Source organism: Ambystoma mexicanum, chromosome 9 (assembly GCF_040938575.1).
Source record: "Ambystoma mexicanum isolate Mex_15411 chromosome 9, UKY_AmexF1_1, whole genome shotgun sequence".
Lineage (NCBI taxonomy): Eukaryota > Metazoa > Chordata > Amphibia > Caudata > Ambystomatidae > Ambystoma > Ambystoma mexicanum.
The window spans coordinates 973,575,573-973,599,898 of record NC_090931.1 but is presented as its reverse complement, the minus strand read 5'-3'; the positions used below and the strand labels follow the sequence as shown (position 1 = coordinate 973,599,898).

Here is a 24,326-nt window from a genome sequence, read left to right as displayed (position 1 = left end):
CCCTACACCCATTTGACTGCATCTTTTTTACCTAATTCCGTGGGTCAAATGGTATACTTTAAAAAAATAGTTGTGGGGTAAGGGAACAAGTTGAGGTGGAGGTGAGGGGGGTCTGCCCCCAGATTAGGGGGGATTGTGGGGATCTCCCTCTGCAGTAGGTTAAAAAAATGATGTAAAAAAATTTCGTCAAGTGGCCAGTAGGTTATGTTTTTTAGGTCAAACAACCCATATCCGACAAAACAAACATCCCTACAGAGCCTAATGTGACTTTTTCCATTAGCACCATTCAGATGGGGTGCTGCCCAATCAAGATGCTCAGAACGTGGGCTGCACATGTGTAGTTTCCTTCACGGGTGCTAAGTGTCTTTTTCAATTGAAAAAAAAAAACAGGAAATAAAAACAGGAAAAAAATACATACCTTTACACCGCAGCCCAGCGCTGCACCGTGCTGGTATGCTCGAAGTCAGTTTTCAATGTTTCTTTTTTTTTATTTCTCGCTTCTATCAAGACCTCAACTTGAGCGGCGGGCCGTTTTCCGACAGGGTCGGCCCGCTTCCCCGCTTCCTCGGTTAATATTGCCTCAATATAAGTCTACATTATTTGTTCATAGAAATGGGAAATTCACAAATTGGCATCAATGAACTAGTTACTTACACATGGTAACCTTCTTTCGACTGGATGTTCCTCCCACGTAGTCCTTATCTTTGATATTTCCTAATATCCAGCTTGCTGCCTCAGAATATTTTTTTCAGTAGAGGGCGCTGTGCGTCGTTGCCTGTCGAGTCGTCCCACGGAGGCCTCTGTCTTGAGGTCGACATCATCACAGGTATAATTAGCACGCGCATCGCCCGTTGCTCAATTCCGTTTTCAAGGGCGAAGCACTGTCTTAAGTCAGACGGTTACTCCCCTTGAGAGAGCGCAAACGGTAACCACAGGAGAAGTGTTACTATGGGGTAGGATGGGAGGGGCGATACGGAAATATGTGGGAGGAACATCAAGTCGAAAGAACGTTACCATAGGTAAGTAACTAGTTCTTCGAATAGATTGTGTCCTCCCACGTATTCCTTATCTTTGATACACTCCCAAAGCAGTTACATAATTTGGAGGCGGGAGTACATTTCAAGTGATCAAGTATGCACATAGTGCAGTACTGCTTTTCCAAAAGCAGAATCTTGGCTAGTGGAGGAATCTAGACTGTAGTACTTCGTAAAGGTGTGTGCAGACGACCAGGTGGCAGCTGCACAAATATCCCTTATTGGAACACCCCTCTGCAAAGAAAAAAAAGTTGCGACACCCCTGGTGGAATGAGCCCTTATATGTTACCGGCCAGTCTGAAATATTATGAAATTGTTAAAATAATCCATCTAGAGATGGTTTGTTTGGTGATGGCTAGACCCAATTTATGACCTGTATAGCCCACAAACAACTGATCATTCTGTCTCAGTTTTGGCAATCTGGTAATGCACAAACTCAGTGCACGCCTAGGGTCGAGTCTGAAGTCTTTCTTCCTCTTTCCCCGGATGTGGCAGAGGATAAAGGATGGTAAAGTTATTTTCTGAGTGATCTGAAATTAAGAAACAACCTTTGGGAGAAAGTTAGGCTTCACCTTTAATACCACTCTGTCTTTATGAAAAACAGTATGAGGAGGCTTGCAGGATAAAGCCTGTAGCTCACTCACCCTTCGGGTTCATGTTATTGCCACTAGCAAAACTGTTTTCAAGGTAAGAAGTCTTAATGGGCAAGAATGAAGAGGCTCAAAAGGAACATCCATTAGAAAGTTTAAAACCAAATTGAGATCCCACAGTGGGACTTGAAAGGGAGTCGGAGGATAAACATTAGTTAATACCTTTAAGAATTGGCTTACCAGAGGAATCTTAAAATAGGAGACTTCCTCTGCAGCGCGCTTGAAGCTAGATAGCGCTGCTAGATATCCTTTGATGGTTCCAATATGGAGCCCCAGATTCGCCAAGTGTAAAAGAAAAGATAACACCATCAGTGTATTGCATGAGAAAGGGTCTACACCAGCTGCAAAATTTATTCCAACGGCAGCGGTATAAAGATTTGCTTACTGGCCTTCTGGCCGAAAGCAAAACCTCCATTACGTCGTCCGGGAGGTCCCAATCCTTGTATCTTAACCTCTCAGAAACCATGCATGAAGGCTGAGGGTCCCATGTCCGGATGGAGAACCGACCCTCCTCTCACGAGAGAAGGTCCTCTCTGTGTGGAAGATGAATTGGAGGGCAGATGTACATGTCCAGAGGTCTGGGTACCACGTCCTCCTGGCCCAATCCGGGGCAATTATGATCATATATTTCCTGAACCTTCTCAACCTCCCGATTACGTGAGGAATGATGGGGACTGACTGGAGGAAACGCATAAAGAAGAGGAAATTCCCAGTGCACCACGAACGCGTCTCCTAGAGCTCCCTTTAGGGGAAATTCCATTGAGCCTTACAGTTTGCACTTCCGGTTGGCACCGGTCGCGAACAGATCCACTTGAGGGGTTCCTCAAAGGGTGAAGATCTCTTGAAGGACTTCCTGAGCTAGTTCCCACTCGTGGGAGACTGCTCTGCCTGCTCAGAGCGTCCGCCGTTGTGTTCTTCTCTCCGGCTAGGTGAACTGCCGATAGAACTATTCCTTCTTGTAGGCCCTGAACCAAAGCTGCATTGCCTCTCTGCACAGTGGTAGTGACCCTACACCTCCTCTCTTGTTGAGGTAGTACATGGTCACTGTTTTGTCCGTCATTATCAGGACATTCTTTCCCCATACAGATGGCAGGAAGCCCTTCAGCGCCAGTCTGATTGCCCTCAGCTCTAAATGGTTGATATGTAGTTTGGACTCCGATGCAAGACCAACGACCGCTGATGGTCAAATAGTTGGTATTGGCTCCCGACCCCGTGAGTGAGGCATCCGTCATTACTGTTATCTCTGGCCATGGTTGCCAAAATGGTTCTCCTTTGAAGATGTTTTCCTGACAGGCCCAACACTGAAGATCCAGTGAGAGTCTGTCTGGGATGTGTAGGAGAGCTGACATCCCTGCTGAGAACTGTGACCACTGGGTCTTGAGAGCCCATTGGAGAGATCTCATTCTCAGGTGAGCCTCTGGCACCAGAAAAATGCAGGATGCCACATGACCGAGCAACCGCAGAGAATCAAAGGCCAGAAGATGTTGGGCATTATGGAACTTTGTCACCATCTGCAGAATGTCTTGAGCCCTCACATCTGGTGGCAAGGCTTTTCCCAGGGATGCATCCAGGATTGCTCCAATAAACTGGAGTCTTTGTGAACTTCTTGAAGTTGAGGGAGAGGCCCAGCCTGTGGATGGAGTGGCAAGTATAGCTGATATGATCTAGGGCTTGTTCTGGAGTACTGGCCCTCATCAGCCAGTCTAGATACGTGAATCCCCCCTCTCCTGAGACTCTGTACTGCTCTCCCAAAATGCACGGACTGTCATAAATCACCAGTACAATTACAGAGCCAATGCTTTGAACGCAGGAAGACGCAATAACTTGCAACCACACACACTTAGAAAATAATGAGCACTTATACGGCTATTTATTCAAAGCTTAGAAACAACCAGTGATAACATAGAAATAAATCACAGAAGAAACAGAGAATTCAAAAGGAAATACATCACCGTGAGCATAACTGGATTCCTCATCTCGCCAGAAGCGACTGGAAGACCCCGATAACAGCCAGGCCGAGAGCACAACAGCCCACAGGTATGCCGGACAGAAGCGTCCCCCCTCCGGCTGAAGTCTCACCTGACCGTTCAGGGGTTCCCCATATATGCACCCTTCAAAAAGGGGTGGCGATTTCTCGAACCTTCTGGCAACGCACTTGCGCATTGATGAGCAGCCGTTGGTTACCAGATGGGTCAACCGACAGTACCCTCAAGGAGCAAAGTGCCTCCCTCCTCTAAAAACAAGCACCACGGAAAAGACATAACAAAGTTAGCTTTCCCAGCAGAAATGTCCTTGACTGCATACCAAGTTTGGAAAGCACGTTTTCGTCAGCATCGTGAATCTAACTCTCAGCAAAATGAGTGCAGCTTTTCACTGCGGCATGAAGTAAATATCCATTATGGCTCCAAGCGCTCCCACAATGCACTGCGCATCAGCGCCATGTTTTAGCTCAATCACAACAGACTCGCTGCCACTACCACCATTAGCTTGGTGGAAACCCTTGGTGCAGAGGTTAGCCCAAATAGCAGAACCAGAAACTGATAGTGAGAGTTGCCAATGGCAAACCTCAGGTACTGTCTGTGCTTGAGATGGATCGGCACATGAAAGTAAGCATCCTGTAGGTCCAAATATACCAACCAAGCCTGAACTGGAGGGCCTGAAGCATCGGAGAAAGGGTAACCATCTTGAACTTGTCCTTCCTGAGCAACTTGTTCAAGTCTCTTAAGTCCAAGATGGGTCTCACTCCTCCGTCCTTCTTTGGAATAAGAAAATAAGGGGAGTACCAACACTTGTTCCTTTTCCGCTACAGGTACTGGTTCTATAGTACCTTTCTCCGGCAAGGTTAAAATCTCCTGCATAAGGAGCGGATCTGGAACCTTCAAAGAGTTGTTCCCCTGTGGATGACTCTGAGGTTTTTGCAGTAACCTTGGGCAACTGTTTCAAATGGCCAAGCAGCTGTAGTAATAGCCTGCCTTTCTATCAGATGCTGTGACAATCTGCCTCCTACTGCCGTCTTGTGATGCAAAACCTAAGAGGTTTTGGAGCGGCTGAAGCAGAGGCTAAGGGTAAGGCAGTCCCTGCTGTTGCGGACTTAGTACCTCTACCCCATCCACCACGGGGGAATCGTCTTTGACCTCTTTGAGCTGACTGTCCTCCGCCTCTTCCGATTGCGCTACAATAGTGGAAGGACCTACCCCTCCAGGGCGCACCTGTGGGGCAGTTTGGAGTTTGCCTTAGTGCAGCTCCAAGGGATTTGGCGGCCGCCTTGGAACTTTGCAGCTTCTCCAAACTCTCATCAGCTTTATTTCCAAATAGAAGTGTGCCATCAAAGGGCATGTCTGGATTGAACGTCTGGGGCAAATCCTGACTTCAACCAAGCTAATCTGTGGATCACTTTACTAGCCACCATGCATCTGCTGATGCTGTCAACAGGGTTGAGACCAGTCTGAATGGATTCGCAAATAGCGTCCTTCCCATCCTTGACAATGTTCAAGAAACCGTCTCGTTCCTCCCCTTTGGGGATGTGGTCAACTGCCACATAAATACACTTCCAAATGGGTGTGGGTAAATCTCACCAGCGTGCACGTAGCATTTGGAACAAGTTACTTACCTGTAACTGTTGTTCTCCAGCATGGGTCTGGCATGGATTCACATGCTCATGAATATTCCCCGTCGTCAGGCTGGGAATCCTCGGTAAAGAAAAAACCAGTATCAGTTTCGTTTCTGATCTGTCTTTCGTAGTAATAACCAATCACTGGTCTCTGCGTCATACTGACCACAGCCAATGACTGCCCTCTACCTAAGCACCGCCTCTGGCAGCCATCTTCAGATTTGGAAGCACGTGAAGTGGCAGTATGACCAAGTGAAGAGCCGCAGAGGGGTAGGCGGGAGGGTTCGCATGTGAATCCATGCCAGACCCATGCTGGAGAACAACAGTTACAGGTAAGTAACTTGTTCCTTCTCCAGCATGGGGTCTAGCATGGATTCACATGCTCATGAATAAAGAATACATAGCAGTACACACATGCACAACCACGGGAGGTGGCAAAGGCTCAACATTAAGCATTGCATCAAACTCAACATTAAGCATCTTACCTCCCCACCAGGCTCACCTCAGGCGAACAGGTTGCGCAGCACTGCTTGGCCGACCCTGGACTCCTCCCTGGAATCCGGATCGACGCAGTCGAACTTCGTGAAGGTGTGCGTCGACCTCCACGTAGCAGCCCTGCATATGTCCAGCAGGGGCACACCGGAAAGGAACGCCGTGGTAGCTGCGATCGCTCTGGTGGAATGGGCTCTCGGACGGCCAGGCAGCGGTCGGTTTGCCAACCGATGACAGTACATGATACAGACGGAGAGCCATCTGGAAATGGAAGCCTTCGAGAGAGCCTTCCCCTGATTGACAGGTCCAAAGTTCACAAAGAGTTGTGACGTCTTCCGAAAACACTTCGTGCGGTCCACGTAGAACTTCAGCGCTCTAGCCACATCCAGCGAGTGCAAAGTTCTCTCAGCCGGCGACGAAGGCGACGGGAAGAATACAGGCAACACCAAGGGTTCGTTGAGGTGGAAGTCTGACGGTACCTTGGGCATGAAGGAGGGGTGCGTCCTGAGCACTACCCTCGTGTCGTGAAAAGTCAAGTGCGGGGCCTTGCAGGAAAGGGCCTGGATCTCTCCCACCCGTCGTGCGGAGGTGATGGCCACAAGAAACGCTGTTTTCCACGACAGAAACTTCAACGGGGCAGAGTGCAGAGGCTCGAACGGAGGTCCCATGAGCTTGGTCAGCACCACGTTGAGCTCCCACGCCGGGGCCGGAGCCTTCACCGGCGGGAACGATCTGAACAGTCCCTTCATGAACTCTTTCACCAGACGATGAGACCACAAGGATGTCCGCCCCGTGGTTCTGGTGTATCGGGAGATCGCAGCAAGATGAATCTTGATGGACGCGTGTGCCAGTCCAGCTTTGGCCAGCATCAGCAGGTACGGCAGTACTTGGGGAGCCGTAATCCGTAGAGGGTTAATCTTCTGTGCGTGGCACCAGGCAGAGAACCTCTTCCATTTGTGTCCGTAGCATTTAAGAGTCGAGGACGCCCTGGCCTTTGCAAGAACCTCTCTGCAGTCGGCCGGTATGTCGTATCCTCCAAACTCTAGCGCTGTATGAGCCAGGCCTGCAAGTTCAGCGATTTCGGGTCGTGGTGGAGGATGGCGCCTCCTTCCCTGGAGAGCAGATCCGCGTCCACCGGCAGCTTGATTGGCGGGGACGCTGACAAGTCCAGAAGGTCCGGGAACCATATCTGCCTCGGCCACGCAGGTGCGACGAGGATCATCCTGCACCGTGACCTCTTGAGCTGGTTGACGAGCCGGATTAGCAGTGGCAAAGGAGGGAACACGTAGAGGAACAGGCCCTCCCAGGGGAACTAGAAAGCATCGCCCATGCTCCTCGCCTGGGGAAACCTGCTGGCGAACCTCCGGCACTTGGAGTTCGTCGCCGTCGCGAACAGGTCGATCTGGGGTGTGCCCCACCGTCTGAAGAGGCGATCCACTAGATCCTGCCGTAGTTCCCACTCGTGGCACGAGCGCAGCTCCCTGCTGAGTTAGTCGGCGATGGTGTTTTTTATCCCTGCCAGATGAAACGGCACCAGAAACATCCCTTGGGCGACTGCCCAATGCCACAGGTCCTGCGCCTCCTTGGACAGTGCTGGGGACCTGGTTCCGCCCTGTTTCCTGATGTAAAACATGGTGGTGGTGTTGTCGGTGAAGATCCTCACCACCTTGCCCTTGAGGGACGGAAGGAAGGACCTGAGGGCCCAAAACACTGCACGGAGCTCCAGGACGTTGATATGTAAGGATTTCTCCGTTGGGAGCCAAAGGCCTCTTGCGTGCAGATTTTCGGTGTGCGCTCCCCACCCTTCCAGGGAGGCATCCGTGGTCACTGTCTCCTGGTGGGCTGGGGTCTGGAAGTCCATGCCCGCCGTCAGATGCGCACGGGTGTCCCACCACCGGATCGCTCGTCGGAAACTCTCGTCGAGTGTGATCCTTTCCTCGAAGCTGCTCGTCGTTTGGATCCAGCGCGCGTCCAGGAACTCCTGCAACGGGCGCATCCGGAGCCTGCACATGGGTATGAGGTAGATGCAGGAAGACATCATTCCGAGGAGGGACTTGATGGACCTCACCTTGGCCGCGTCGGCCACCAACATCCGCTGCACCTTGCCCAGGATGGTCCTGGTCCTCTCCTCCGACGGGGAGGCCAGAAGGGACACTGTGTTGAACCTCGCTCCCAGAAACAGAGCGTCTTGCACGGGTACCAGGTGGGATTTGGCGTAGTTCACGGAGAATCCCAGGTCCGTGAGAAGTTGGACGGTCCTTGCCGTGTGAACCACGGCGAGCTCCCTTGTCTTGGCTCGGATGAGCCAGTCGTCCAGGTAGGGGTAGACGTGGATCCCTTCGCGGCGCAGCTGCGCCGCCACCGGTGCGAGGCACTTGGTGAACACCCTGGGTGCCGACCGTAGTCCGAAGGGGAGGGCTTTGAACTGGTAATGACACCCTTGGACCACAAACCTGAGGAATTTTCGGTGCCCCTTTAGGATGGGAATATGGAAGTAGGCATCCTCCAAATCCAACGACGACAGGAAGTCTACTTCCTCCAGCTGACCCAGGACGTGCTGGAGGGTGACCATCCGGAACTTTTGCGCCTTGATGAACTTGTTCAGACGTCGCAGGTCCAGGATGGGGCGCCATCCCCCCGTCTTCTTCTTCACGAGGAAGTATCTCGAGTAAACTCCGGAGCCCCGAAGCCTCTTTGGGACGAGTTCGATGGCGCCCTTCCTGAGCATCGCCTTTACCTCCAGGAGAAGTTGAGGGACGTGAAGTTCTTTCCTGGCCACGGGTGGGGGACGCGCGGACACTTTCTTTGAAACTCGAGCGCGTGGCCCCGGGCCAAGGCGTCCAGCACCCAACGGTCGGTGGAGATGGACTCCCACACGCTGGCGAAGCTCGCCAGCTGGCCTCCCACCGGGGTGCTTCGGTGGGGGCCCGACCCCACGGCCGGTTCAATCCTGCTTCGACGAGGCTTTGCCGCCTTGTCTTTGGCGACGACGGCGGGGTCCGCCAGACTTGCCTCGTCCTCTGTAGGCCTCCTGAGACGACGAGCGGGCCGCTTGACGGTAGGAGGAAAAACCGCCGCCGGAACCTTTGGAGGCGCCCTTGCCTCCGCTGCTCCGAAAGGGCGTCCGTCGTTGTTGCAGAACTCCAAGGGCCCGGGCCGTCTCGGTGTCCGCTTTAATGGCCTGAAGGGAATCGTCCACTGTTTTCCCAAACAGGTTGTTCCCATCGAAGGGCATGTCCAGGACTCTGGTCTGAACGTCTTGACGGAAGTCCGTAGCCTTGAGCCATCCACGCCGCCTAAGGCAAACGCTGTTGCCCAACTGGCGGAACCCAGTGTCGGCGATGTCCGTCGCAACGGTATTGGCGTGGTCCGAAGCCACCTCACCTTCCTGCAGGATCTCCAGGGCCTCTGCCCTCTTGTCGTCCGGCAAGAAGTCCAGCAGGGGAGCCAGTTTGTACCAGAGCTCCCTGTCGTATCGGGCCACGATAGCCAAGGCGTTGGCAGCTTTAATCGTCGTCGCTGCAGACGAGATGACTCTGCGTCCCATAGCGTCCAATTTCTTTCCCTCGCCGTCCGGTGGGGAAGTCGATGTGGAGGCCGCACCCCCCCCCCCCGCTTTTTTCCTGGCCGCCGCGGAGACGACGGAGTCCGGGGTAGGCTGCGCCCAGAGGCACAGGGGGGCCGTGTCCGGGACCCGGTACTTTTTCTCGTACCGGTCTCTTCTAGCTGGCGTCGTGGAAGGGTTCTTGAGGAGGGTGAGGCCCTCATCCCAAATGTCGTCCAATAGAGGCACTGCGAGGACCGTCTTCCTCTTGGCCTCGCGCCGCTGATAAAGGAAACCTTCCTTCTTCTCCTCAGGGCAGAGTTGGAAAAGCTCGGATGCCCTGGCGATCATGGAGTGGAACGATCCAATCTCGTCGGGCGGAGAAGCCCTGGTGGGAGGCGACGACGGTACATCCTCATCGTATACCTCGTCGTCCGTACCCGTCGCTGCCGTGTCAGTCCCCGTATCATCCCCTCGGGTGGACGGGGAGGAGGGCTGGAAGGGGGGCGACGGCTGAAAAGGAGGAGGAGGGTGGATCCTTCTTTTCTTGGTAGGGGGAACCCCAGAAGGTCCCGGTTCTGGGTCCCCCGACGGGAGAGGTTCCGTCGGCAACGGTAGTCTCGTCCTTATCTCTGAGCATAAGGACTGTATAGCCAACAAAATGGCCGCCGAGCTGTCTCGCGGCGCTGGCAGAGGGGAATCCGACGGGCGATCAGGGGCCCCGTCGGTACCCTCGACGATGTCGTCGTCACCTGCGTCGGGATCCATCCCGACGGGCCGGTCTTCTTCCACGCCGAGGCCGTGGCTTAAGACTTCGACCAGCTTCTCCTCCGAGGTTGAGGCCGAATCTACGACGACGCCCTGCCCCCCCTTTTTCTTCCCCACGGGGGATTTCACGGGGGTCCTATCGATGGGCACAAAAGAGGACTCCCTCTGAGGTGGCAGGGAGACTCTGAGCCCCGAGGTCGCCACCACTGGCGTAGCCTCCACAGGCTGAGCCAGGGCCGCCGCGACAGACTCGATAGAGGGCTTGGCTGGATGGATTAAGGCCTTCACCACCTTAGGTGCGCTCACCGCCTTATCCTTGAGGGGGGGACAGTGCCTCGCTCCCCCTCCGCCTTCGAGCTCGACCGGGGCCTCTCTAGGAGCCTCGCCGGGTGCTCGGCCTTCCTCTTACCCGACCCAGAGCGTTGGCTCGTGGTTGATGGTGCCGGGGAGGGTGCGCCCAGCCTGGCGCCCGTAGAGCCCGACTGTTCGGCGCTCCCGGTGCCAGCGGACTCGCGGTGCTTGGCCTTATGTTGGACCCCTGTCGCCGGGGCGTCCTCAAAGGTCTTAGAAGACCGCTCGGATTTCTTCCTCTTCTTCTCGCCGGACGGGCTCTTCCCTTCCAGCCAGTTGGCGAGACGTTGATGGCGGTCCTTCATGGTCCGCTCCGACATGTTGCCGCAAAACGCACAGTCCTTCTCCACGTGCGTCTTGTCCTCATGTAGGCAGTAAAGACAAAAAGAGTGTTCGTCCTCCTTGAAGCCGTTCTGCAGCTGGCATCCAGGGCAGACCCTGAACAGCTTTCCGGGCGTCGAGCTTCCCTTCTCCTGGGCCATGACCGGGCCTGAGAAACTTCTGGAGTCTTCCAAAAGCGTAGCTCGACGAAATCTTCACCCTTGAGGGACGCAGACGAATCCGACACGGGTCCCCGTTGATCGGATGGAGAGTCGGTGGAGCTTGAGGCTCTTTTGACCGAAAAAATGAAGTTTTTGAGAAAAAACGTGAAAAAAAAATAGCACTAACGCTCGAGAGCAATAGCACGAGGATCCCAACACATGAACGTGCGGTAAAAATCTGAAGATGGCTGCCAGAGGCGGTGCTTAGGTAGAGGGCAGACATTGGCTGTGGTCAGTATGACGCAGAGACCAGTGATTGGTTATTACTACGAAAGACAGATCAGAAACGAAACTGATACTGGTTTTTTCTTTACTGAGAATTCCCAGCCTGACGACGGGGAATATTGACGACGGGGAATATTCATGAGCATGTGAATCCATGCCAGACCCCATGCTGGAGAATCAGAAAAATCGTTTAGCAAAATGCAAGAGAGATGGGGTTATCCTAAACAACGGCCTCCAACTAGTCTGTAGGGATTTGCAAACCGTTGATTTGAGGCATAGATGTAGCCCCTTTGGCTTCCACAATTATTTATGATCCATTCATCGTCCTCAAAGTATGATTGCATGCAAGTTCTTGCCACATACTTACCTGGTAACGTTTTTTCGATGGGATGTTTCTCCGACGTATTCCACATTTTTGACATTGATTACCACAGCTGTGCTGCTTCCGAAACTTTTTCGGCGTAGGCGTCCTGCGTCGATGACGTCGATATGCTCCCTCGAGGACCTCCTCCGACGTCATTGGATGTTATATGTAGGACGCACGACGTCCATAGCCTCAGTTGTAGTTTTTTACCCCAGAACATGTGCCACCAATCTCCTGATAGTATTACTACAGAAAGCCTTGCAGAAACAGAAGCTGCAATCGCATAAGAAATTCTGTAGAGGGGCAGGTAGGCAGGGTACGATGTGGAATACGTCAGAGGAACATCCCATCGAAAGAACATTACCAGGTAAGAAAGTAACTACTTCTTCGAGGGGATTGGGTCCTCCGACTTATTCAACATCTTTGACAGACTCCCAAAGCAGTACCAACTTAAGGAGGTGGGAAAACAATTTATAATTTTTTTAGAATGCCCAATCAAATTGCAGAATAGAGGACTGCCTTACCAAAAGGCCAAATCTTGCCCATGGATAGAGTGTAGGGAATAATGTTTCACAAAAGAATGGACAGAGGCCCATGTGGCTGCTTCACAAATATTGCGAATCGGAACACCCCTCTGTAGTGCAGTGGAGGCAGCCATACCCCTAGTAGACTGGGCCCGTAAGCCTTCCCCGCCAAACAATAACATTCAGAGATCGTCATAATGAACCATCTAGACAAGGTCTGCTTGGAAACAGCCTGACCTAAACGTCTGCCAGCGTAACCAATAAAGAGCTGATCGTTCACTCTGACCCGGGACATCCGTGAGAGATAGAAACTCAAAGCTCTCCTATGGTCCAACCTATGGAGCCTCTCCTCTTCCTTACCAAGATGTGGAGGAGGATAGAACGCCGGAAGAATTACCTTCTGGCTCAGATGGAATTCCGACACAACCTTCGGAAGAAAGGAAGGCCGTACCCCAAGGACAACCCTGTCCCTATGGAACATAGTGACGGGTGGTTTGGCGGAAAGTGCCTGCAACTCACTCACTCACTCTACATGCAGAAGTAACCGCAATTAAAAATATAGTTTTAAAGGACAACAGTCTCAATGGACAAGAATGTATGGGCTCAAACAGAGCTCCCATTAGAAACTTTAAAAGCAAACTCAAATCCCATCCCGTCACCTGGAAAGGCGACGATGGAAACACGTGAGTTAGCCCTTTTAGAAACTGAGATATCAAAGGGATTTTAAAATAAGAACACTCCTCAGATGAGCGCTTAAATATGGACAGTGCCGCCGAGTAACCCTTAATGGTATGGGGCGTGGCTTGATGGCTACGTGAGAGGACGTTCCTTGGAGGAGCTCCCGATGATCCGATCCTGATCCTGGGAAAAAAGTGATGGTTTTTGGCGCACTTTCGAGCCCACGGTGCATCTAAAGGCGTATGAAAGTGGGGGTCATACGGTGCGTGCCCTCCCAAACGGCGAGACTGCATATTCACGTAACTAGACCCCGAAGAAGTTGGCGGTCACGCAAAGGAAGGTGAGCACCCAAGATGGCTGCCCGTGGACAAAGGGCCATAAAAGGTCCGACGAGCTGAGGAAGACAAGGTTGGTCGGAACGTTGCTGAGCCAAACCAGATAGACTGCAGAAGCCATGGGTTGTGGCGGGCTAGCAGAGTGAAACCTCGCTGAGAAGGGGCCGGCGAGCGAACCCCGCGAGGATACAGCTGGGCGTGTGGGCCCAATCGACGCAACAGGATGTCTTCCAAGGTGGTGCGACCCCGGATCAAGCAGCCTACGATGATGACCTATGCTAGGTCGCCCTCGGGCGCGGAAGGGAGCAAGAGCAAAGAAACCCCTGCAGCGGCGACGGACCCACCGGGTACCATTCAGGAGGTGCTGACAGCAATTGCTGACCTGAAGGTGGCCTGGGAGACGAAGCTGGGCCTGGCCATGAAAGAGTTGCAACAGGGCCTAAACCTCAAGATAGGAGCGGTCCGAGAAGAAGTGAACCTGTTGCACCAGGATGTGCGAACGATCGCGGAGCGCACTGAGGAACTGGAGCAGGAGTTGGCCCCGACCGTGGAGGCGTGCAATACACACGCCAAGGAACTTCATGCCCTCGTGCAGCGAGTGGGCAATTTGGAAGACAGAGCAGAGCAGGCGGAGGGGCGCGCCAGGCGCAATAACATTCCCATAGTGGGGGTACCTGAGGGAATGGAAGGATCAAACCCCACGGACTTCGTTGAAACCATGCTTTTGCAGGAGATTACAGGTGGAGAGCTGACCCAGGGGTTCACAGTCGAAAGGGCGTACAGGGCCCTGACCAGGAGACCGGCCCCAGGAGCCCCCCGTGCCCGTTGATTGCAAAGATCTTGAACTATCATGACCGCGAGAAGATTCTCGAATTTTTCCAGAAAGGGGGCACGATAGAAAGGGGGTCAGCGAATATAACAGCGTATCCGGATTACACGCTGCTTGTACAACGGAGTCGAATGAACTTTGGAACGGTGAAGAGGAGGCTCAGAGAGGCAGGCCACCGCTACATGTTGCTTTACCCCGCTAGGTTAAAGGTGATCCATAAGAACAGATCCCCCTTCTTTGAGACGCCGAGCGACGCGATGGAATGGCTGGATATGCAAGGTCGACCACAGGAATCGGATGCCCAGACAGAAGCGGATAGAGATAAGTAGCGCGCTGCAGAGGCACCCGTGAGGCCATAGCTATGACATTGGGACTAGAATATAGCTTGATATTGTGCTTGTGTGGGGAAAATCATGGCATCTGCCGGCGGGTCCCGTTGAATTCACTTCTCCTAAATAGATGACTGGGAGCTCCTGGGGAGCAACCTCTGCACCCGATAGTAGTACACTTAGTTAGGTCACTGTTAGATTGGTGACACCCTGCGGGGTCCTTGTTCTTGGTCACGAGACGGGTCCAGACGTGGGTAGGCCTCAGATCCAGGGATAGAGCTGGGCTATTGTTGGGGGTTGGTGGGGAGGAGGGGAGAGGAGTTGTGTGCAGTGGTGTGAGGTTGGGGAAGGGGGGAGGGGGGCACGGTTTATTAACAGAAGGGAAGGAGCCAGGAAACGACCCTACATGGGGAACATTATGGGGAGGGATGGGACGGAGATAGACCGACTAGATGGCATCGGGTAATCTCAGAATTGTGACCTGGAATGTACGGGGCTACCTTAAACGCAACAAAGTGATGATGTATTTAAAGAGGATGCGCGTAGACATAGCCCTGCTGCAAGAGACCCACCTCACTAGGGAAAGGCTGGAGGTGGTCGGGAGGAAATGGAAGGGCACCGTTGTGTGGGCGGCGTACTCAGCGTATGCCAGAGGGGTCGTCACTTGGGTGGCGCCCCACGTGCCGTTTCGAGTGCTTGATTCTACGGTGGACCCGGAGGGTAGAATGGTGGTGGTGACGGGTCTCTTGGAAAACAGAGAAATACACATCATACATTTGTACGCCCCCAATAACGATACAGCGGCTTACTATAGAACCCTCTCCGGTAAACTTGGCCCCCTGGCTGGGGTTACGGTAGTGTGGGGGGGGGGACTTTAACTGTACCGTAGACCCCAGTATGGATAGGTCCAAGGATAGGGCAGGAAAAACGACACCGGCGGCTAAAGCGCTGAGTACCCTACTGAAAGACCTAGGCCTAGGGGATGCGTGGAGGAGGCTGCATCCCACGGATAGACAGTACTCACACTACACAGCGCCACATGATTTGTACACATGGTTAGACTACATGTTTTTAACAGCCGGGATAGTGAGAGAAATAGAAGAAGCAGAATACAAGGCCCGAGTGCTGTCGGACCACTCGCCCTTGGTGGTAGACTGGAGACACCAGCCCCCACGCCCGCAGGTCCCTACATGGAGACTTAGGACTGAGGCTCTGCAGGATGAGGTGGTTCGGGAGGGCCTGAGTGACGCCATTGAAGAATATTTTGATACAAACACGGGAAGCGTAAGCTCTGTGGGAAGCGTTTAAGGTGGTGGTGCGTGGGGTAGCTATTTCCCAAGTTAAAGGGCTACAGGGGGGGGGGTCGAAAGGGAGCTCCGGGAGGCAGAAAGGGAGCTAGAGGAGCTCACGTGTTGCGTGAGCACCGCTCATGATAACAGAACCAAAGTAGAGGGGCTACAGTTGTCGTGCAGTGCACTCTGGGATAGACTGTGCAGACTAAGCTACAGGAAATATACGGAGCGGATACACGCAGGGGGCGATAAGCCGGGCAGATTGCTGGCTTGGCTGTACAAGAGTGAGACCCTCCGCTCGGTGACTAGTGAGATTCAGGGCGAAGGAGGTAGCATATGCAACACCCAGAAAGAGGTAAATGAGGAATTCCTTAAGTTTTACAGACACTTGTATGAGGACACGTGGGAGGATATGGGCCAAGGCATATTAGACACATTGGGGGACATTGAGCTGCCCACCTTAGATGATCTAGAACGCTCTGAGTTGGACGCACCCGTCACCTCGGATGAGCTGGAGGTAGTGATTCGGAACTTGCCCACTTGCAAGGCGCCGGGTTCGGATGGGCTGCCCAGCGAGTTCTACAAAACATACCAGCAAGAGTTGCTCCAGCCACTGCTTGCCACTTTCAACGAGGTCTATGAGAAGGGAGAACTTCCGTTGTCCCTCCGTGAGGCTGTAATCATCCCACTCTTGAAACCAGGCAAGCCGGCCGTGGAGCACGGGTCTTACAGACCGTTGTCCATGCTCAACCAGGACAGCAAAATACTCACGGCGGTGCTGGCCAATAGACTCAAGAGGGTGATTAAGAAACTGATACACCCAGATCAGACGGGATATGTTCCGGTTAGGAACATCACCGATAACCACCGGAGGCTACACCATGTCATAGACCAAACTGAGGAGGACACGGGCGAGCTGGCTATAGTGTCGTCAGACGCGGTCAAGGCCTTCGACTCGGTACGATGGCCCTGGCTGAAAGCGGTCCTGAAGGGGTATGGAGTGGGACCCGGATACCTCAGATGGGTACAGTTGTTTTACAGCACCCTGATGGCGAGGGTCAAGACAGGGTCCACGGTCTCAGATTCTTGGCAACTGAGCAGGGGGACCAGACAGGGATGTCCCTGGTCACCTATGCTATATATACTGGCATTGGAGCCGCTGGCAATATGCCTGCGTCAACAATATGGGGAGGTGGGCATAAACACGGCCAGTGGAGAGCATTTGATATCATTATACGCGGATGATATGCTCCTTTATTTACGCTACCCAGAAGAAAACCTACAGTACGTCCTAGAGGTGATAGAACGGTACGCCATCCTCTCCGGTATATCGGTGAGCCCTGGAAAGTCCAGCCTGTTCCCTTTTGGTAGATCTAGGAATGTCCCGGTGCAGAGGCTGCCTGTTCTGCCAATACCATGGCAGCCCATAACATTTAGGTATCTGGGAATAAACATTTACCACAAGATCGAGACAGAACACAAGCACAACACGGAAAAGGCGATAGAGGGGATCAAGAAAAGTATGGTATTTTGGTCCAGACTGCCCCTGACCATGATCTGGAGGGCGGCCTTGCTCAAGATGGTGGTCCTGCCTAGACTCTTGCACTTTTTTACAAACGTCCCGTTTCTGATACCCAGAAGCCTATTCGCGAAACTTCACAGCGTGTGTAGGGGTTTTGTGTGGGGCAGCTCTAGGAATAGGGTGGCTCTGTGGAAGCTCCAGAACCCGTGCGACAGGGGGGGATAGGCCTGCCTAACTTCGAACTCTATTACCTGGCGGGGCAGCTGCAGTACGTGGCCAGGTGGCTCTCGACTGAAGATTCGGCAGAAGCCAGGCTCCTGCGCGAAGATACAGCCCCATACTTTCTGATGGAAGTGGTGTGGTTAAGCAGAGATAAACTGGTAGGCAAGGGGCGGTTACTGAGGTTGGGCTGGGAGATCTGGCACAGGACATGGAAGATTGGGGGGGACTCGGAACCATACTCCCAGCAGGCCCCTTTGGCGGCTCTGTGTGGGAGCGACTCCCAACTACTTGAATCGGTCCGCAGATACTGGGAACAGGTAGGCCTAGCCACCCTCGGGGACATATGGCAGGAAGGGGAGGCGGTGGACTTTCAGCGGCTGCAGGAAGAGACGGGAGTACATGGTGGCCAATATATAACCTACACTAGGCTGGTGAAAAAGACTAGAGAAAGATGGCCGGAGACAGTGCTCACGGGGGATCCAGATGCCTCCCTGGAAACCATGTATGATGTATCGGAGGGCGGGCACGAAATATCGAGGATATATGTGCTCCTGCGGACAAGGGCAGGGAAGGAGTTGCTCCAATTGAGACAAGATTGGGAGGAGGAGGTGGGAGGACCCATGACGGATGGGCAGTGGGAACGGGCTCAGAGGTACCATAAAAAAAGTGTCCCGTAACGCGAGATTCCAACAGCTTCAATTGTATGTTATCCGCAGGGCTTATTTAACCCCCGGGAAGATTGCAAAGTTTGGGCGATCAGCTATACAGCAATGCCCCAGGTGTGGGGAGGTGAACGCGGGACTGCTACACATGTTTTGAGCTTGCCCGGAGGTGCATAGATTTTGGAACGAGGTCAAGACGAAACTGGCTGGCGGGGGGGTGGTGCTGGATGTGGAATCGGCCTGGTCATGCCTGCTTGGACTATTCCCTAGACCCCGGCATTTGAAACACATAAGCAGGATGAAGGACCTGGCCTATGTCTTGGCCAAACGTAGGATCGCCATGGGCTGGAAGGCGGCCCATAGACCTAGGGTGGAGTTGTGGTGGACAGACCTCTTGAGATGGGCGGAAGCTGAATCCGTAGTCTGGTTTGAAGCGGTCACCGGGGGGGGGGGGCGAAGAAGAAGTAGGGCCCTTGCTGGCCTGGCGGCAATTGGTGGCCTCGTTGACAAACCCTCACCAGGGTGACAACGAAACAGAGGACCCGGTTGATGGCAGTCTAGGTAGTGTGCCACCCAGTGATGTTCCCGTAAATGATATGTGAGAACTGGCTCTAGTTTAAAGGGGGAGGGGGGGAGTTTGAAAATGTGTTGAAATATGATGCTTTCTATGTTTTGAAACAGTTGTAGTGTGTTTGTTAGACCTGGAAAAATAAAATAAAAATATATTTAAAAAAAAAAAACCCTTAATGGTACCCACTTGCAGGCCCTTGTGGGCTAACGAAAGTAAAAAAGAGAACTACAGGAATGGCACATGAAAAAGGATCCACATTCTTAACCCTGCACCAGTCACAGAACGTTCTCCTTATTAGTATTTTTTCTATGTCTATGGTTTCTGCTTATTCTCTGTTTTGTTTGGAATAATTTCTAGTATTCCCCAATGAACGCGTCTTGGTCATATTAATACTTTTTTGTCCATTATTGGCTCCATAACCTCACATGCAGAGGTGCTTTAAGTTCATCCGCATTTCGCCATTCCCCAGACGCGATGCGGTCACGTGGTTATATTTATAACCGTTTCCTTAGCAACGCCTCTACCCGGCGATGCGAAGCGGCGTCTAGACGGCTGTCTAAGCTGCTGCCCATCATTCACAGGTATGCCTGTAAACTGCTCCCTCTACACCAGGATCCTTGAATCCCTATCCGTTTCACTTGCTTATGCTTTACATCCCCAGATCGCCATCATATTTCTGTCCATTCTTGAATCGCGTGTGTTCCTGAAGTCTACACGCTAGCTATTGAAATTGCCCCTTGTAACTTTCTGGCTACACACAACTCGCGAGGTACATTTCGTCCTCATTTTTTCAGTTTCATGTCTTTATACACGCAATCACCCGCAATCAGCCATGTTTATCCATTCCTGTTAAATTCACGGTTCCTTTTCTTTTGTTTTTTTCCATTATGCACTTCAACTTATTTGAATAGACCCACGCTCTGGCATGTGCTTTTTATTTTATGACTGCTTGTTTCTATGTTGTTTTGTATTACTCCTTATGTTCTGACATATGATTTGAATTTAATGATTTTGTGATGTTGAAATTTGCTTTAAAATCGCAATTATATAGACTTGCCCTGACGAAGGAGTTTATATCTCCGAAATGCATTGGCGCATTAAGTCTACACTCACCATGAGATGTGTTAGCCGCATCCTCACTAAGATTGAATTTGTGTCTGGTTTTTGAAACTTTTTTTGTTGATAAATTATTCAACCCATCAAGACTCGGATTTGCTTTGAGAATTATTGTGAAATTTGATACAAGTTGCTCCCTAGAGCATATGTACACAGTGGAAGAAATCTTTTTTTGATTTGCATTACCCAGTTTGGGTGCAACGGAGAACGGCTGCGTGACTAAGTTTGCTACCTAGTCTCTTGCTTCACAACCCTTAATGGTACCCACATTCAGGCCCTTGTGGGCTAAAGAAAGCAAATGGAACATTGGAAAGGATACATATTCTGTACCTGTCATGATGCCTACCTCTAAGGAGCCAGGCCGGGCCCAGCAACCCCAGAGGCAGACATCATTTTCCCCAGGGAAGTCTCAGCGGGCCCAAGTCGGGGCCCTTTGGACTCAGTTCTGGCGCCTTAGGCGCCAGGCTCATAGCGGGCACCAGGCTCATATTAGAGGATATGTGTTTAAGTGCTTGGGTGCACACTTACCTGATGCAGACCTTGCTGCTTCATCCAGGCCCTCTTGAGGCCTGAATGGGACTACTTAACCTGTAGGACTACTTCACCACCCGGGTGTGGTCGGGGAAGGATACATACCAGGAACTTCTTCCAAGGCTATTTAAACCCCACCCGAACAGCCACACATGCTTCGCGTTGTTCTGCACCTAGCAGCTGGACGCTCACTGTGTCAGCTCCTGCATCCTGACTTCAGCCACGCCTGCCAGCACCCTGGAACACCTGCAAGGGGAGAAAGGAAGAGAATAGGAGAAGAAAAGCCTTACCTGCTAAATCTGCATCCCGGAGTCATTTCTCCAACGGCCCTGAAAAGGAAGACATCATTTTAAAGGCATTTCGTTTCGATCGCTGCAGCGCTGCATTTTACTCACCTTTGCAAGGCGCTTCCATCTTCAGCAGCGATCTTCCGGATTCAGCTATGCCCCGGCGCCTAGAGGAAAAAAGACAAGAACAAAGGTGAGAGGGAGAAAAGGAATAAGGAAAGCTCAGTTTCCTTTTAAGTCTTACCTGTTGGATTATTCCCACTGCATTTCGGGTCCTGCCGCTTCCTGGCATCTCCGGACCCCGGCCCCTATGGGGAAAAAAGACAAAGACATTGAATGAGCGAATGCAAAGACATTACCTGAGCGCTCATCCAGAACTGTTTCACTTCGGGTCGGCGCCATATCTCTGGCACTCCGAACCCCGGCCCCTAAGGGGAAAAAGACATAAGCATTAGCGCTTGCTGCAATTAGACAACGAACATTATTATTAAGCTTGAACTTTTGAACAGAACTTTTACAGCGCCTTACCTGAACAGTCAAGCTTACCTGAACTCCCATCAATCCTCAATCCAGTGAAGTAACTGAGTTTCAACGCGCCCCTGCATCAGAAGCAGGATGGAGAGCTCATCCTTCCAAACCCTAAGGTGAGGCTTCACGGGGAATCGTGGAGGAGGTATCGTGGAGGGTTGGAAGGGAGTGGGAGGCTTGAGCATTGTTCCACAGTTGGTAATACTCCCTTTTCACGCACAGGAGGGTATCCAACGAGCCAGGGAAGCCAGAATAGAGGGGCCCTTCCTGTCCATCTTCAGAGTTCTGCGCCTTCGACGCCGCGCCTCCGTGGGAACTAGGTGAGCGTTACAGTACCCTGCACCAGTTGCAGAACTTCCTCCAGCGGCAACGGTAAAGAGATTTTGTTGCGGAACCTCTGGCCGCAAGCAACACCTCCATCACGTCTTCAGTTAGGTCCCAATCCTTATATCTCAGCCTTTCAGATACCAAGCATGAAGGCTGAGAGACTTGACCTCTGGATGGAGAACTCGACCCCCCTCCCGTGAGAGCAAATCGTTGTGGAGGGCAGATGGACATGTCTAGAAGGTCTGGGTACCACGCTCTCCTGGGCCATGCCGGAGCAATGAGGATCATCCGGGAACCGAACCTCCGCAACACCTGCGGAATGACGGGGACTGGAGGGAACGCATACTGAAGTGGGAAGGACCACTCCACTACGAACGCGTCCCCTAAAGCTCCTCTTGGAGGAAATTCCCGCAAGCAGAATCTTTCGCACTTCCGGTTGACACTGGTGGCGAAGAGATCCACTTGTAGGCAAAGATCTCCAAAAGAATTTCCTGAGCCAGCTCCCACTCGTGAGAGACCGTGCTCTGCCTGCTCAGAGCGTCCGCAGCTGCGTTTTTGTCTCCAGCCAGATGAACTGTCGAGATCGAAATTTCCTGCTGTATGGCACAGAACCAGAGATGCATCGCCTCCCTGCACAGTCGGAGTGACCCTGCCCCCCCACTTTTTGTTGAGTTAGTGAATGGCCACTGTATTGTCCGTCGTAATCAGGACAGATGGCAGAAAAGCCTTCAGGGCCAGCCTGACAGCCTGCAGCTCTAACAGATTGATGTGAAGTCTGGACTCCGACGGAGACCAACGACTGCTGGCTGCCAGCTCGTTGGCATAAGCTCCCCAACCCATGAGGGATGCGTCCGTCACGATCGTCACCTCTGGCCATGGTTGCCAAAACGGAGCCGCTTTGAATAGATTTCCTTCGACGGCCCATCACAGAAGGTCCTGGACGACCGAGGGCGGAATCTGAACAGGGTCCAACAACCTGCCGGAGAACTGCGACCACTGCATCTTGAGTGCCCACTGAAGAGATCTCATCCGCACCCTGGCCTCTGGCACCAGTAAAATGCAGGATGCCATGGGGCCGAGCAATCTCAAGAACTCGAACGCCGGGAGACTCTGGGCACATTGAAATTTGTCCACCATCTGCAGAATGTGGCAAGCCCTCACCTGGGGAGGCAAACACTACCCCAGGGATGTGTCTAGCACTGGCCCGATGTACTGGAGCCGCTGGATAGGTGTCACATGAGACTTCTTTAAGTTGATGGAGAAGCCCAACTTGTGAAGGGAGTGGCAGGTGACTGACAGATGATTCAGGACTTGCTCGGGAGAGCGCTTCCTGATCAACCAATCGTCCAGGTAGAGGTAGACGTGAATCCCCCCTTTCCTGAGATCACCACAATCAGCTTGGTGAAGACCCTCGGGGCGGAGGTCAATCCGAACGGCAGGGCCCAAAACTGAAAATGCGAGTCACCAGCTGCGAACCTCAGGTACTTCCTCTGCTTAGGATGAATCGGCACATGAAAGTAAGCATCCTTGAGGTCGAGAGATACCAACCAATCCTGAAGTTGAAGGGCCTGGAGGACTTGAGAAAGAGTAACCATCTTGAACTTCTCCTTCCTGAGGAGCTTGTTCAAACCACGCAAGTCCATGATGGGTCTCAATCCTCTGTGTTTTTTTGGGATAAAAAAATATGGGGAATACCATCCCTTGTTCCTCTCCGCTACAGGTACCAGTTCTATGGCACCTTTCTCTAGCAGGGATAGGATTTCCTGCGCAAGGAGCGGCTCTGGATGCTTCAAAGAGAGCTTCCCCGGTGGATTGTCGTGAGGTCTCTGCCGGAAAGGAAGACAGTAGCCGTGGGCTGTGATCTCCAGAACCCACACATCTGAAGTAATGGCACGCCATTCTACAAGATGCTGCGCCAGCCTTCCCCCAACCGGCGAACCATGGGACATGGCCTCATGACTGAGCTGAAGCGGCTGCGGCAGTGCCTGAGAAAAAGGAGGCAACTGCCCAAGCGGCTTTGGCACCTCGAGTACCTTGCTTTCCACCTCTGGTACTCCAACAGTGGCCCCTTTGACTGGCAGCTCCCCTTGATCTACCAAAGGAAGAGTAGTATCGAAAGGAACCTCCCCTCCATTGCTGTCCCCTATGTCGAAAAGGCAGAGGTTGACGCACTGCAGCGCTCAACGACTTTGCTGCAGCTTTGGAGGTCTGCAACCTCTCAAGGCTCTCGTCAGCCTTGCTGCCAAAAATATAAGGGCATGTTGAGAAGCCGGGACTGTACATCAGGAGCAAACCTGACTTCCGCAACCATGCAAACCTGCACATCATGGTGCTCGCCGCCATGGACCGGCTGACACAGTCTGCCACGTCCAGACCCAACTGAACGGTTTCACACATGGCATCCTTGCCATCCTGAACGAGGGCAAGAAAACAATCTTGTTCCTCCCCTTCGGGAATATGTTCAGCCACCAACGACACACAATTCCACAGAGTGTGCGTGAATCTTGCAAGGGCACAAACGGAGTTGGCTGCCTTTAAAGCCATACCCCCAGAAGAAAATACCTTCTTCGCCAACCATCAAAGCGTTTGTCGTCCCTATCAGGAGGGATTCTAGGGTACACAGCCTGCTTTGCTGGGGCTGTAGCCGCCTGAACCACCAAACTCTCCGGAGTAGGGAGCATAGACAAGTAGCAGGGGTCACCACTGGCTGGGCAGTATTTTTTCAGCAACTACTTATTCACTGCCGGTAGACTCTCCGTTGCAGTCCAACCCGCCACCATCCTTCTTTGTAAGGCCATATGAAATGGCAACACCGGGTCAGTGGGTGGACCTTGTGTCATGGTGCATGCCCCCAAAACCCTGAAACCCGCGAGCCCAGCCCAGATTCTGGCTTCCTTTGGGACTTCCCAGGCCCCAGCTAGGCTCATGGTAAGTGTTAAATACATGGTCCATTTATTTGGCTCTGAGATGCTGAGCCCATTCAGTACAGGGTG

At 52.5% G+C, this 24,326-nt stretch overlaps 1 protein-coding gene across 1 annotated transcript in view; it reads right to left on the bottom strand.

Annotated features, from left to right (window-relative positions):
• Positions 1-24,326, bottom strand: part of DCAF17 (DDB1 and CUL4 associated factor 17) — a 1,369,255-nt gene that overhangs the window by 1,072,948 nt on the left and 271,981 nt on the right. The gene's annotated exons all lie outside the window — the stretch shown is intronic.